Source organism: Pogona vitticeps, chromosome 2 (genome assembly GCF_051106095.1).
Source record: "Pogona vitticeps strain Pit_001003342236 chromosome 2, PviZW2.1, whole genome shotgun sequence".
Taxonomy (NCBI): domain Eukaryota; kingdom Metazoa; phylum Chordata; class Lepidosauria; order Squamata; family Agamidae; genus Pogona; species Pogona vitticeps.
The window spans coordinates 109,678,286-109,692,409 of NC_135784.1; positions in this window are offsets into that span (position 1 = coordinate 109,678,286).

A 14,124-nucleotide genomic window follows, 5' to 3' on the forward strand; every position below is an offset into this window, starting at 1 on the left:
GTATGTCCTGTCATGAATTCCCATGAAGTTCAATGAGTCAAAAGTAAATTTATTCCAGGTATCTTCAAACTCATCCTCTACAAACTCATCCTTTGTCCTATCCCTTTGCATTTCTTTCAAAACTGAGCTGCTTCCAATGTTGAAACTGCTATTACCTGTAAAAAGTCTAGTTAAGAACGAAGTTAAAGAGCCCATGCCTTTAAACCCTTATGGCCCAGGAGGCCCTAAGCAAGCTGCTGCTTTACAGCATCTGCAAACCTCATCTGAAAAAGGAATGTGGTCATACTGACTTGTCACACTGCAGAAATGAGAAAATGTGTGGCTTACCAGATATTGGAGGACTGTAACTCCTATGATCCTGCACTTTTTCATGTGCTGGGTGTGACTGATGAATGTTGCAGCCCAGACATACCTGAAGGGTCACACATCAACAGAATGGATGTAAAACTGGATCTGAAAATAACTCCTTGAATACAGTGTCCACAACATTTCCTTTTTAATTCCCCACAATTTTTGAGAACACCTCTTTCCGAAGGGACCATTTTGAAAACAACTGCAAGATCCCTGTGCCACTTAAGCCTATTTCTTTCCATCCAGGTTGTTGTAAAGATTTCAGACAGATCATGCCTTTGAAGTACTTAGTGATACAGTGTTAAATTTTATTGCTAATATGCTGTGAGGCAAGGTAAGGGCTGAAACATGTGCCATGTGAGAAAACATGATGAACGGTCATGTTTCTAAGACTGTTAAAGGGACTATTAAAAGACATGCCCGATTCCAGAATGGGTGGGGCTTGTGTACCCCCCCTCCCCAATGGGTATGTGTTTACACACAGAGAGACATACAGGAGGCTGCCTAATTCAGTACGAACCTGTCTGGTTATTGAGATCTGCAGGAAAGACTGTGCTGAAGAGCCCCCTGCCTACATTGCTCAGCTTGCCCAGCATGCAGGCAAGAGCTTTTTCTTGTATGCATCAAACCTCTGGCAGTAGTTGGAAAATTTACATCTCAGGACTACAATTCCCAGAATCCCCCAGCCAAGGGAGTTGTCATCCAAAATTTTGATAGTCCAAAACAATATTTATTCCCCTCCAAGCTCTGATCTCTGACCCACATTTCCTCAAGCTACAACTGATTCCTCTAGAAGGGGTCACAGAGTTCCTCTGTGCAAGCTTTATAGGTGAAAACAAAATAAAAATCAGATTTTTATTAAAAAAGAGACAAAAACGTGGTGGCACTTTAAAGACTGACCTTTATATTTTTTAATGTGAGCTTTTGTGGATAAGCCCACTTCATCAGACGCAAGAGCTCTTATGTCTGATGAAGCGGACTTGTCCATGAAAGTTCATATTAACAAATATAAAATTCAGTCTTTAAAGTGCCACCATGTTTGTGTCCTTTTTTTAAACTCTTTTTTTCCACCTAAACTGATTCCCATTCCTTGTTTTTTTTAATTAGCTTTTATTGTTGTTTATGTTTTTATTCTTCCGCTATGTTCCCTGTGATCATTGCTTCTCTATTCTTCATGCACTACCCTAGTGGGTTTCACAATGTTGTACACAAAGCATATATAATTATGTGTGCATGCTCTTGTATAGAATATTATTTATATTGCTACTCATAGAAATCTCCCTTTCCAATTGTCCCCCATTTGAACCTGGCCTCAGTTACTTCTTTTTTTATTTTGAGGGGCAGGGAGATGACCAGAATAACAATAATAATAAATTAAGTGCCTATTGAGGGAAGCAGGTGCATATTAACGTCTCCGTGCGGGGAGGTTTTCTTTCTCTTTCCTCTGCTCTCCCCGCCCCTCCCCTTTGGGAAAGGGGGTATGTTTAATTATGAAAGGCCTCTTCTTGGTTGTAATCCGTTTCCAGTTCAGTTCCTTGGCTGGATAAATCCCTTAAACGTGTTGTCGTTCCTTATTTATTGATTGGAGATATTTGGGGTTTAATTGAGCAAGGCGGTCGTGGCCCAGGGCAGGAGTGGCGCTACATGAGCAATTAAATCTGATTAGTCGGAGCCCTTTAAGCCCCAGCTGGGTGATTGATAACCGAGACCGGCATTCCTCAATTGACTCGCTACATCAAAAAGGAAAAGGGCTTAGCCGAGAGAGGCCGGAGTCCGGCGTGAAAAATAGCAAAGGAGTTGAGCAGATTAGACTTTTCAAGGAACTGGAGTCAGGGAGGAGGGAGAGACAAGGGGCGCGGAGGGGAGGGGAGGGAGAAGGCAGAGAAACAGAGAGAAAGAAAGAGTAATTTCCAAAGCCAGGCAAAAGGGAAGATCAGCGAGGCAAATATGGGCAGCCGAGGCGAAGGGCCAGTCCTCGCCCTTACTTAATTTACTGACTCCCCCCCACCTTCTCTCTCTCACTCTCTCTCTCACACACATCTCTCTCTCTCTCCCTGGGAACTGAATATAAAGCTGTCGCCTGTTTGTTAAAGAGCGTCTGCTCCATCCTTAGCCTTATCTTTTCCTTCGCCGTTTGAGAAAGCGAATTATTCCGTGCTCCGGAGCCCGTGAGGGCATCCACACGAACCCGTACGATGCGTGTCTCAGGCAGACCACCTTGCCCTTACGGGGAGAGCGGAAGAAGGTGAATTGTGTATCGCCCCCCCCCTCGTACCCGCAACAAGGACACCTTCGCATTCCTCCACAAAACTCAGGGCCAGTGTCCACAAGGGCGCGGACCCTTCGGACGTTGTGGGACTCTTCTGCTGTCTATCAGACCTAGCCGGAGAGTGAATCCAGATGGGATTTGTAGTTCAACGGCGTCACGAGACCACGGCCTGACAAGCAGTTGACATGACCTCTCTGTTTCTCCTCATCACAGTCCTAAAAAGCCGGGGAGGAGAATGAGAGAGAGAGAGAGAGAGAGAGAGAGAAGGGGAAGGACAGATTGGCTCAAGGGTGATCAGTCTAACCACTGGACGTCGCTGTCTCGAGTAACCGATTGGCATAGCAATCCTACAGGTTAAGGTCCCACTGACTTCAGTGGGGTGTATATACTTGCTGCTTAAGGGGAAGTCCTCCATCGGCTGCTCCGGGCTGTTGCCTGAGGCTCTCTTGAGTCATTTGAGGGTTGGCCCGCTCGCTACTGTTCCGGTCCCTACTCCTAATCAAGGTCCCTTCGGGCAATTTCTGTAAACCATCTGCATAGCAGGGACCTCGTGCTCACAGGGGAGAGGGTAGGATGGGTATCCCTTGCCCGGGCTCACAAATACTGATCTCTTGCTCACCCGGGGGGTTTAAGAGACCAGCATGATCCATCTGCGCTCGAAGTTTGGCTCCCGGGACGGGCTTCCGAGAACAATACTGCACATTGGTGTGGATCGCTTGACACGTCGCAGCTTTTGCGTGCCTATCTCGGGCTGAGCTGTCTTGGGAACCTCTACCTGGAAGTAATTGCAATGGGACTCAGTAAGGCTTGGCTTCTTCTGAAGAAGCGCACGCAGCCTTGAGCCGCGCGGTTGGCGCGCTAATAAATGCGTGTTTGGAAAAGTCCGCACGACCCGGTCCCAAGGTGGGCTCGAAAGTACAGCCTCGTATGTCCTTTGTTCGAAGAGGTGGGGCCGTTGGCGGCTCACACGGTGGCCAATCCGATTTGTTTTCTGAGAATGTAACGTTGTGGAACGAAGTTTCTCGAGACTCGACGGGCTCATTTCCAGGACAATCAACCGACTCATACGGTAGACTTCGGAGGTTCTTCTGGCTCTCTGACAAGATCCAAACAACACAGATAACATGTTCGGGGAACAAAACATTGGCCTGCGTTTTTATGGTTTTGTTGTTGTTTCTTCCTGGTTTTGCGCTGGGAGGGTGAAGCGCTAACGATGATTGATTGATTGATTGGTTGGTTGGTTATTTGCGGCGTTTACCTTTGCCTTTTCCCTCGGGGCGCTCAAGGGAACGGACACCGCTCTCTTCCTCCCCACTTGGTCCACTCAAGAACTGCTCAGTGCGAGAGACCCTTGCCTGGGGCGAGAGTTTTGCCCACCTCGGGATTAGAACCCACTGAGGCAGCTCTCTGAATACCGCTACTCTGAATACCACTACAGTACGTCTCGAAAGACTGCTCCGCTGGAACCTACCAAAGGACTGAACTCCCTTGGGATAAGTTAAAGCATTTATAGCATATTTCAAAGTTCGAGTGATTCTGACGCTCATTTTTTATACCGATCAAGAGCCCGAGATGGAACAGATGCATCCACTCGCCGCCGCCGCCCCACGTGTCATATACTACAATCTGTCATTCACAGACTAGGGTTTATGGCCCAAGGCTCACGGAAAATGGTTTGTTCTCTTTGCGATCCCCTGGAATGCAAGGAGAACCAACCTATCCATTCTGAAGGAAATCAACCCTGAGTGCTCACTGGCAGGACAGATCCTGAAGCTGAGGCTCCAATAGTTTGGCTGTTTCATGAGAAGAGAAGACTCCCTGGAAAAGACCCTGATGTTGGGAAAGTGTGAGGGCAAGAAGAGAAGGAGACGACAGAGGAAGAGATGGCTGGACAGTGTCATCGAAGCGACCAACATGACTTTGACCGAACTCCGGGAGGCAGTGGAAGATAGGAGGGCCTGGCGTGCTCTGGTCCATGGGGTCACGAAGAGTTGGACAGGACTTAACAGCAACATGGGAAATGTAATCTCCTACAGTGGGGCATGTGGTCCAGAACATATGGACGGGAAAACACAAAGAGGAAGCTTTATTACATGTTGAGCTCAGGTTGATTATATGGTTGGGCAGGACCTCTTTCTGCCCAAGGTAAGCAACCTGGCTTCTTACAGCTGTTTTGGGGGACAACTGGAGCCTCAGTCAACAGGGCCAACAGGCAAGGTTTCTGAGGACCGTCCTGCCATCTAGGTCGATAGGATTTCAAAGTTTTTTCTTTTTCTTTTTTCATTTCCTACCTTCTCTTAACCCCTTGGATAGTTGTTACAGGGAAATGCTACCCAACTGTCACTGTTGGAAGAGGGCGGTTTACCAACGCTGGCCAAAAAGGTTCCCTTGAGTTGCTAGAGAAACCACGCCTCCTTTGGAGACAATTCTGGCTACATTCCACAAACCGCCATAGTCTGGCGCCTCTCAAGGTTCTCTCCTGGTTCTGGGAGGAAAGGCAAGGGAAGGGAAGAGCTTACCACCGATTTCTTCAAATGAGTGTTACCTGTTTCTGAAGTGTTGGTGAGGATTCTCTTTGATCCCAGGAGAATAATTCAGCCAGCCATTAAGGACCAGTTCGTGTCTATTCATGATGGACAGCCTGTGTGGTGTATGTACTGGAAAGAGTGGCCAGCTAGGGTTCAGGAGATTTCAATTCAACTCCTTTCTGGGCCATAGAAATTCACTGGTGGGGTGGCAAAGGTAACCCTATTCATTAAATATCTCACATATCTTGAACACCTTACTAGGATCTCTGAGTTACAGTAATTCATATTTATAATTCAGGGCTCATTTCTTGCTTTCTCCCTGTACCTGCCTTGGAATTAGAAAAAGCTAACAGGGAAATGCATCCCCAAGGGTGTAGAAGAACCAAGGCAGGACCTGCTGTGCACAATAAGTCTGCAACAGATTTGGGCAGATGTGCTTTGTTTTACTAGAATCCTGAAATCTACCAATCAAAACTGGGAACTGGGCTCTAAACTGGTCTTCCGTATCACTTGCAAATTGCAGTCTATGATCTCTTGGTACTAGTCTACATCTGAATTGCCTGACTGAGCAGACTTCCCCACCTTCTAATGTTTTCCAACTGGTATGTAAGCCCATGAAAGAAAAATAAAAGTCCCAGTTCTCTGAGACTTGGGGGGGGGGGGCTGAAGTTGGCTTAAATATTGAATTGTATTTGAAAACTTAGATGCTTTTGTTAAATGGTGCAGAAAGCTTGGCATCATAGATCAGCGTGTACATTCTCCCTGTACATGCTGGTCTACCTTCTGCTCACCACCTCTGGCCTGTCACATGTGGCCTCTCTGTTCTGTGATGTGGAGGTCATTTGGGAAATGGCTCCTTGTGTGTGATGGTTTCCTTCCACATCGCGTTGCCTCCCTTGTGTGTGTGTGTTTGTAGAGTGCAGGCAGATCGCTACCCAGTTCTTCCAGCAGTTCGGGAGAGTTGTCCTGCCAAGGCCTCCGATGGGCCTAGCAGTGGCTGGTATCCAGAAAAGCAAAAGCAAGGAAAAACCAAGGATCATCGGGCATCTTACTGGGGCAGTGAAAAGGGAGAGAAGGCCGGTGGAAGTAGTGATGGAACTGGGAGATAGGAGACTTGAAGAAAACTCGCTGCTAAATGTAATGCTCTTTCCATTGGTTGTTTTTTTTTTCCTGTCTTGCCTTTCTCTCAATGAACGTTCACGACTCTTCTGCGTTTATCCTCACAATACCCCTGTGGGATAAAGTGTGAAGGAATGGATTTTGAATCCTCGCCAAGGCGACCAGGCGAGGATTCAAAACTGTACCTCTCAAGTGCAGCTCCTATGCTCCCTGTTCTCACCCATCAGGCAACCCAATGATGCCGATTCCATCCCAACCTCCTAAAGACAAGGGTCTTCACAGCCCGCCTTGGAAATGCCAGGAGGGAAAGCTGGAACTCTCTCAGGACTGGGCTAAGTCCACCTCTGACGCAGAAACTAGACCTGAGCACATTCACACCTGCATCTCCGTCACTTCCTCACTCCCCGGTACTTACAGCTGAACCAGTGAAAATAGAAAAAAATACGCGGGGTATCGGACTTGCTCAGAAATTTCTCTTTCCGACGACCATGACTCGGCGTTAGGTTTTCTTAGAATAAGAACGTGTAGATACCAGGCCGTGGGTTCTCTTTTCCTTCCCCCTCCCCCTCTAGGAAGCCCGGGGAGAATCAGCAGCGCCTCTTTAAGCAAGGATCAAAACAACCCGAGAGTCTAAAATCAGGCGGAGGAACGGGGGGGGTGTGTGGGGAGAGGAGGGCTTCAGCAGGATCCGGCCCTCCTCAAAAGCCTTCCGCCCCTGTCGGCTTCAATCTGAACCCCCCACCCCTCCCCGGAGCCCCAGCCACTGTCTTAATTAGTGCAACCACCCATGAAAAGCCGGGTTCCGAGCGGCAACGTTTGCCCCCGTGTGAAACAACAACAAGCCCTATAAACAATTGTTAGCTTGGCCTCTTGCCTCTGGTAAATTACACAGCATTAAAAAATAATGCTTTTCATATTAGGTAGTAATTAAAGGTTGGGACAGCTTGAAAACAAGAGCCGGGTTAGGGGGGGATGGGTCCGAATCAAAGAAAATATAAAAATGTTCTTTTCAAGAGTTATGGGAGGCTAATAAAGTATGTCTGTTCGGGAGAAACCACTTTGCCCCCCAGCTACAGCCAAGCTGGAGCCGCGGCAATTGCCTCTCAATAAGATAATGATATTCCTTTCTCTGCTATTAAAAGGCTCCCAGTGCAAACTTAAAATGATTTATTTAATTTAAGAAATTATGAGGTGTAACTTCAAAGCGTAAGCCGTTAGTAATGGAAAACACCAGGTTGTTTCAAATTATAATAATAATTGTTTGGAATACACTGACATCAAAGTGCTTTCATCACCAAATAAAATATAGCCCAGACCCCGAGATCCAGGGGAGTTTATTGAGTAGGCATTTTGTGTGTGAGGGGGTGGGTGGGTGCACGCGCGCGCGCGCCCACGAGTGTGTTTATTATTTCCTTATCAAGAGACATTATTTTAGCAGCTCCTTTTCTCAGCTTTGAAGTTTTGACAGCCTTAAATTAGCTTTATTGCATTTTTTGGCTCGCCGATGGGAGATTATCTTGGCTGCTTATTTTTCATTCTGATCCGGGGTTCCCTCCCTCCTTCCCGCGTTCCCTCCCTCCCTCTCCTGTTGCCGTTTCCAGGGGACTCGAGTTTGTTATTTAACACAGCACCTTGATCGCCCAGAACTGGCTATTCAAAGTCATTAAAAACTAAACAACTCTCTCTTTCTTGGTAAACGTTCGGAAAGCGACCCCATTACACGTCTGGGGAAACATGCTTATTTGAAAGAAATGTTGGCATGATCAGTTTAATAACGTTTTCAAGGAAGGAGCGCAGAAAAGGGCACCGCATATTTGGGAGGAACGTCGCCCGCTTTCTTTACGAGTTTCCTGCTCATTCCAAACACAGCAATTTTTTTTTTTTTTAAAAAAGCGGAATGGGGGGAGGAGAGAGAGAGAGAGAGAGAGAGAGAGAGAGAGAAGGGGGCGCTTTCCACCTTCAGACGACGTCAGAGGGTTTAATTTCCTTGAATAACTTTATAAAACGTCTCTGGAGGTGCGTAGCATCTCGCTTGCTCGCTCTCTCACACACGCACGTGTGTAAGCTCCCCGAGAGGGCTGAAGCATCTTAAGCCCCCTTCAAATAATAATAATAACAACAACACCCTTTATCGTTTGGTGACGCTTCTGAAATCTCTGCCACTTTTTAGACCGAGATTCCCACTTAAAGCAGCGGGGAGGGGATTTCCTTGCGGTGTTAACGAGCGAGGGAGATTTGGTGGGAACGGCTTGGGATCCGGATCCCTTTTCCGGGCAGGGAAAGGAGCCCGGGATTTCAGGCGCGCTTCCGTTGGTCTCCAGCTTGTGCCCCTTCGTTTTGCACGAAACAGGGGTTTGTTTGTTTGTTTTTGGAGAGGGGGGGTCGGCTTGAAAACACCCCCCGCCTCTCCCGCGCGGTGGAAATGAAAAACCTCCGCGCGGCTGTTGAATTTGCTCGCGAGGAAACGAATGCAGAATTGAAGCAGACGCCGTTGGTTCCCCCCCCCCCCCCAAATTAAACCGATGGACTCGGATGGGAACCCCATTGAAATGGACGGGCCATCTTGCTCTCCTCTCTTTAAAAGTGTGTTTCAGACGCAGCCTCCCCACTTTCCCCCTCACCCCCGATTTCTTGCAGGATCTCCTTCCCCTTCCAGTCACTCCTTTCCGGGCCGCCGTCTCGGCAGTCGTCTTGAAAACTGGAAGGGGTAACTCCACTTTCCTTTTCCTTTCTCAAAAGCAGCCTGCCTCTATTTCCGCCGACTCTATTCAGCATCGTGGCCGTTCTCCTCTTCCTCGCCCCTAATTCTTTTTCTGCCTGAGAGATCTGTAATTCCTGCCTATGTTTTTCAGGTCAAGGCGCCAAGCGACCCAGCCCGGGACACTTGATCAGAGACCAGCCCTTTCGGATTCACTAGAAGGTCCTGTCCAATAAACATGTATTCCTTTGGGCTGCTTGCCCCCCCCCCCGTAGATTTCAATATGGAGAGTGGAGTGCAACATCTGTGGGACATCTACCTGAAGCTGCCCTTCTGAAGAGTGACACGGTGTGCAGTTCTAAGTTGACTTTACTCCGAAAAGCACAAGACCCGCAGAGTCCCGCAAAAACTGGCTCGGATTGCAGCCTCCGCAGTTATGCTGGAATCTCTGTGATTCACATCTGACAGCTCTCCCACACCCGTCAAAAGTCAGTCAACGATTATGTGATTTAATGATTTTGCTTGGTTCTATGATCTTGAAAGAACTACGTTTGACGGTAGTTTTCTCACCTAACAAGAGCGCCTATGGCACTCGATGGGGCTTCCGTATAGCAAAATTGCACGCTTTGATGCACTTTCTGTGATTCTTCACCAGTTCAGAACTTTTCTCTGGTAGGGGAAACACTGAAAGTAAAAACACGCGCGCGCCTTCTGAGATGAGGCGTGTTATCATCTTTAACAGGTTATTGACACGTATACGTAATAGGCGTTGATTCTTTCGGAGTATGCAGTCCTTTTTATATGTGAACATAAGTAATATATTCACATAGCAAGGTGTGTGGTTTTCCCCTCCTTTTAAAGCATTTAATCCGAAACACGTTGATACCGAAAAGTCGCTCTTGTGATTTAGAAGGCAGCGTTCCCCACCCTTATTGGGAGCACTCATTTCTGTTGACCCCATCGGATTTATTCCTAGGTAAATGAATGTCACATGAAAACATGCTTCTGAATAAATATCAAGGCATAGGATCTGGCTAGGACACGGCGGGGGGGGGGGGAACCAAACCAAAACAAAGCAAACAAAACCTCTAATGCTTCAGAGATCAAAAAAAGAAACGTGAACGATCGAGTCCGTTTCAGATCTGTGTGTGTGTCTGTGAGGAGGCTTAACACTAGCAAAGAAGGACAAATAGTGGATTCAGGTCCCAGTTTTTTCAGTCATATATAGGTAGGTAGGTAGGTAGGTAGGTAGGTAGGTAGGTAGGTAGGTAGGTAGGTACGTACGTACGTACGTACGTACGTACGTACGTACGTGCAAAGTGACTTGACACCTGTAGCTGAGCCATCAGATCTAAGAAACAAATTCTAAAGTGATTAATCTGAATTTAATTACACTCACTTCGGATAATGTGTTAGCAAAAGCCGTCTCATACCCATGCAATCATGTCAGGGTAGAATGGCCCAGAGCTGTTACATTCTGAAGAACGCAATGTGCAACAAACATTAAACTTTGGCTTTGAACATGTACACCGCGTTAAGCTATGTATTCTTGGTTTCTGCTTCATGGCATGGGATCGTAATGCTGGTTACGGCACAAAAGACAGAAGCATTTGAAATGTAGATTGATCACTCGATACTGGTTTTCTGGACTGAAAAAAGAACCGACTGAGAAGTACTAAGCTAGTGAGGAAAGGCAATGGAATATAAAATGTAGAACACAGAGAATGCAGGCACTTGGTTAATTAATGAGACACAAAAGGCACCGATTATTACAACTGATCATTCCAGATGAAATAAATGCGGGGGGCGGGGAAGAATGGTACAGGACTGAGAAGGACTTGTTGGTAAAAACCTGGTGATAGATTTGGATACAGCAGGACATCATTGTTGAGAAGTATTTCAACCAAAACACCTTTAGATGATGTTCAGCCTTCCGTAGCAGAGAGGGAACTGGAAGAAGAAAACTCCTACTTTGATATGCCTTGAGTCCGGAAGATGCTCCTCCACTGTGTATGTATGCAAGACAGTGAATATGTATATTAGGTTCATATAATGCAATGTGTTAATAATCCTCAGCCACATAAATATTATTCCACCACGTTTAATGAGGGATGTTTTAATATTAAATGAATGCAGGCCTATTTTAACCCCCTCTCGGTATGTGCTTGGGGGAAGGAAAACATGTATCCTCCCAAAAGGCAAAGCAGCTGTCCCACATACACCCTGGCATCCTTCCCTACTTTTTCAGTGGCTAAAATCCAGTAGGAACACGTAGCATACTTAAACCCACCTGTCATGTGTAACATAAACCAAATTTTTTGAACATTTATATCTCAGTAATCTGCACACACACCTTTACAAAACCTACACAAAGTGATGTCTGTACACAGAGACCATGCGCTATGTACCTCGTTGTGTTGTTGTTTTGTGCCATCACATTGGAATTGACTTATACCAACCCTGACAGTTTTCAAGATAAATTAGAAATTTGAGGAGTGGTACTACCAGTTACACTTACACACAAACTGTGAGTTTCCATGGCTAAGCGGAGACTTGAACCCAGGCCTGCTAGTTCATCACTCCATCCTCTACATCACACTAGGTATTGACTTACCTTGTACCTTAATGAGTTTGCAAATGTGATAGCTTTAAGGATTAAAGCTACGATTGCGATATCAAGATCCAATGTATACTTAATTCAGCTTTATGAGGACACTGATGTATGAGAACTCTCGCAACCCGATGAGGGAGATAATAATGACAATGATGAATATGTATATTGCCAAATAATATAGAAGTTATTTCCCGGCTGATTTTATTGCCGGTTCTCCTATTCATGTTTTAAAAAATTAAAGTCCACTTTCAGACAATTCCTTCCATTCCCACTGTTTCTTCACAGCTGCTCACGACACTTCAAAATCTTAAGAGCCGGAAAAAATACCTCCCTGCCTGCATTTTTCAAGGCCTCTGCAGGATCTCTGGAGTTCATAAAGAGATGGCCCAGCTGGCAGCTGAAATAAATTGAGCTCAGTTTGCACAGGGAGATGCAACTGGTGGACGGTATATAGGACCTGGGCTTCCCCAAACCTGCTTCTGGCATATAAAGATTAAAAGATGTTATGGGGGGGAAGGTAAGGAGTAGGCAGGAAGTTTTTCTTTTTATTAAAACGATGGGTGGTTGTGTGGTGGACTGATTCTCCAGGAACACCTAGTCTTTTTAAAGAGGCCTTCCATGCCCTCCGGATTAGGGGTAAAAGTACAGAAGAAATTTGGGTGGGAGTAAGTGATGGAGGTGCATTAGAAAACAAGACCCCTAGGGTTACAGTCTTATCAGTGTGGAAGTAAGCCTCTTTGAAGCCAAGGAGAAATGGAACCCAATCCTAAAAAGATAAGCTTAGTAATAAGACTCACTAAATTACGTCTGGGGGTCACTCCCTCATATGTGTGGGTAAGACTGTAGGCTTAATCTAGGCAGCAAGCACCCACAGGTTAGGGTTGGGGGGGGGCCCGCATGGGTGAAATGCCCCTGCTGAAGTCCATAGGGCTTCAAATAAATAGCATGGGATCCCGAAGGTGAATCCCCCTTCCCCGTTGCTACGGGAAACTGTCCCAGCAGATCTTCAAATGGCTGAAGTCTTCGACTGTGCATGTCTTTATTGGGAACAGGCTGCGTTTCGTAATCAGAGGGAATGTCAAGGTCAGTGGCCCAACCCAGGCCATGCTGGAACTTGCCCAAAGGGAACGGGCTTGATACTGAACGACTGAGGAGAAGGAGCCGGCGACAGGAATTATTAAGAGCAGCCGTATCCGTAGGTCTGCTTCGAAGAAAGTCCCAGAAAAAAAAATCAGTCAGGTTTATTCCCAGATAAGTGGGAAGGTATAGATAGGGTTTCCGCCTAAACGCCCGATCTGCCTTGAGGTATCCAGGCGACATCATCTGCGGCCTGGATACATCGCGGGCGTCTTCGAAGCCAAGTCTGCGGCGCTGCTGGTTTGCGCCTCGCTTCCATACGCTCCTCTTAGAGAAGCCCAACCGAATGCGGGCATTTACGCCGAGGGCGTCCCATTGAACCTATAGGGACCCCCCCCCCTCTCTCCTGAATACAGGCGCACAGGATCATGATCATGCGTTTTATGGAGATAAGTAAAAGAGAGGCCTTTGGTGAATCCGAATAAGCATTTAGGCGGCAATTCCCCATCTGTACAAGTAGGTGTCAGCAGGACTTGCTCGGAAGTCAAGAAGCACCGAAGTGATCGGAGGGCATCTCTGAATTTGTTTTCGCAAAGGCTGTCCTCTGAAGATGCCGGCCACAGAGACGGGCGAAACGTTAGGAAGAACAACCTTCAGAACATGGCCAAAGAGGCCGAAAAACCCACAACAACCATCTCTGAATTTACTTTTTTTCCTGTCGGATTATAATTAGGTTGATTCTTTCTTTCTTTCTTTCTTTCTTTCTTTCTTTCTTTCTTTCTTTCTTTCTTTCTTTCTTTCTTTCTCACGTTCGAGATGTATATAAATCAAATAAATAAATAAATAAATTTCTTATTTAAAGGAAAGCCCCGGGGGATCGCCAAAGGAAAACTGGCCTTTCGAGCAAGCTCCAGACTCAACCGAGGCCTCGATTCAACAGAGTCTCAGTAGTCGCTCGCCTTCGGCCTCCAGAAACAAGAAGGCAGGAGGCAACCCCGGGCTTTGACAAGGCAAAGTGACAACATGAAATGCAGACTCCCACTGCCTCGGCCGTTCGAAAGAAAAGACCATTCCTAGCTGTTTATGTCAACAGCTCCGCCGCGGGGGGGGGGATTCAACATCCCACTCCCACCCCCGGGGAGGGGGAGAAGGGATCGGGCGGAGGGGGGGGTGAGACTTTGCTTCTGCCCCCCACCCCTTGGCCGAGTCAGATTCCACTCATCAAGCAGGAATTTGCAACGCTTTCCCACCCCACGGAGATTTTTATTTCCGCCTTTATTTTTAGTTATATCTCTAGCCGGATGATATAATGGTCCAGTTATCCTCCACTTTTGACTGGATGAAAAAAGAGAAGAGAAGAGCCACCTCAGTTTCCCCCGCGGTCTCGCAAGCCAAAGAAGCCCACGCGCTTCGGCCTCCCTCGCTCTTTTCCGAACAGCATCTGTTTTGTGTCAGCCAGAAACTACTT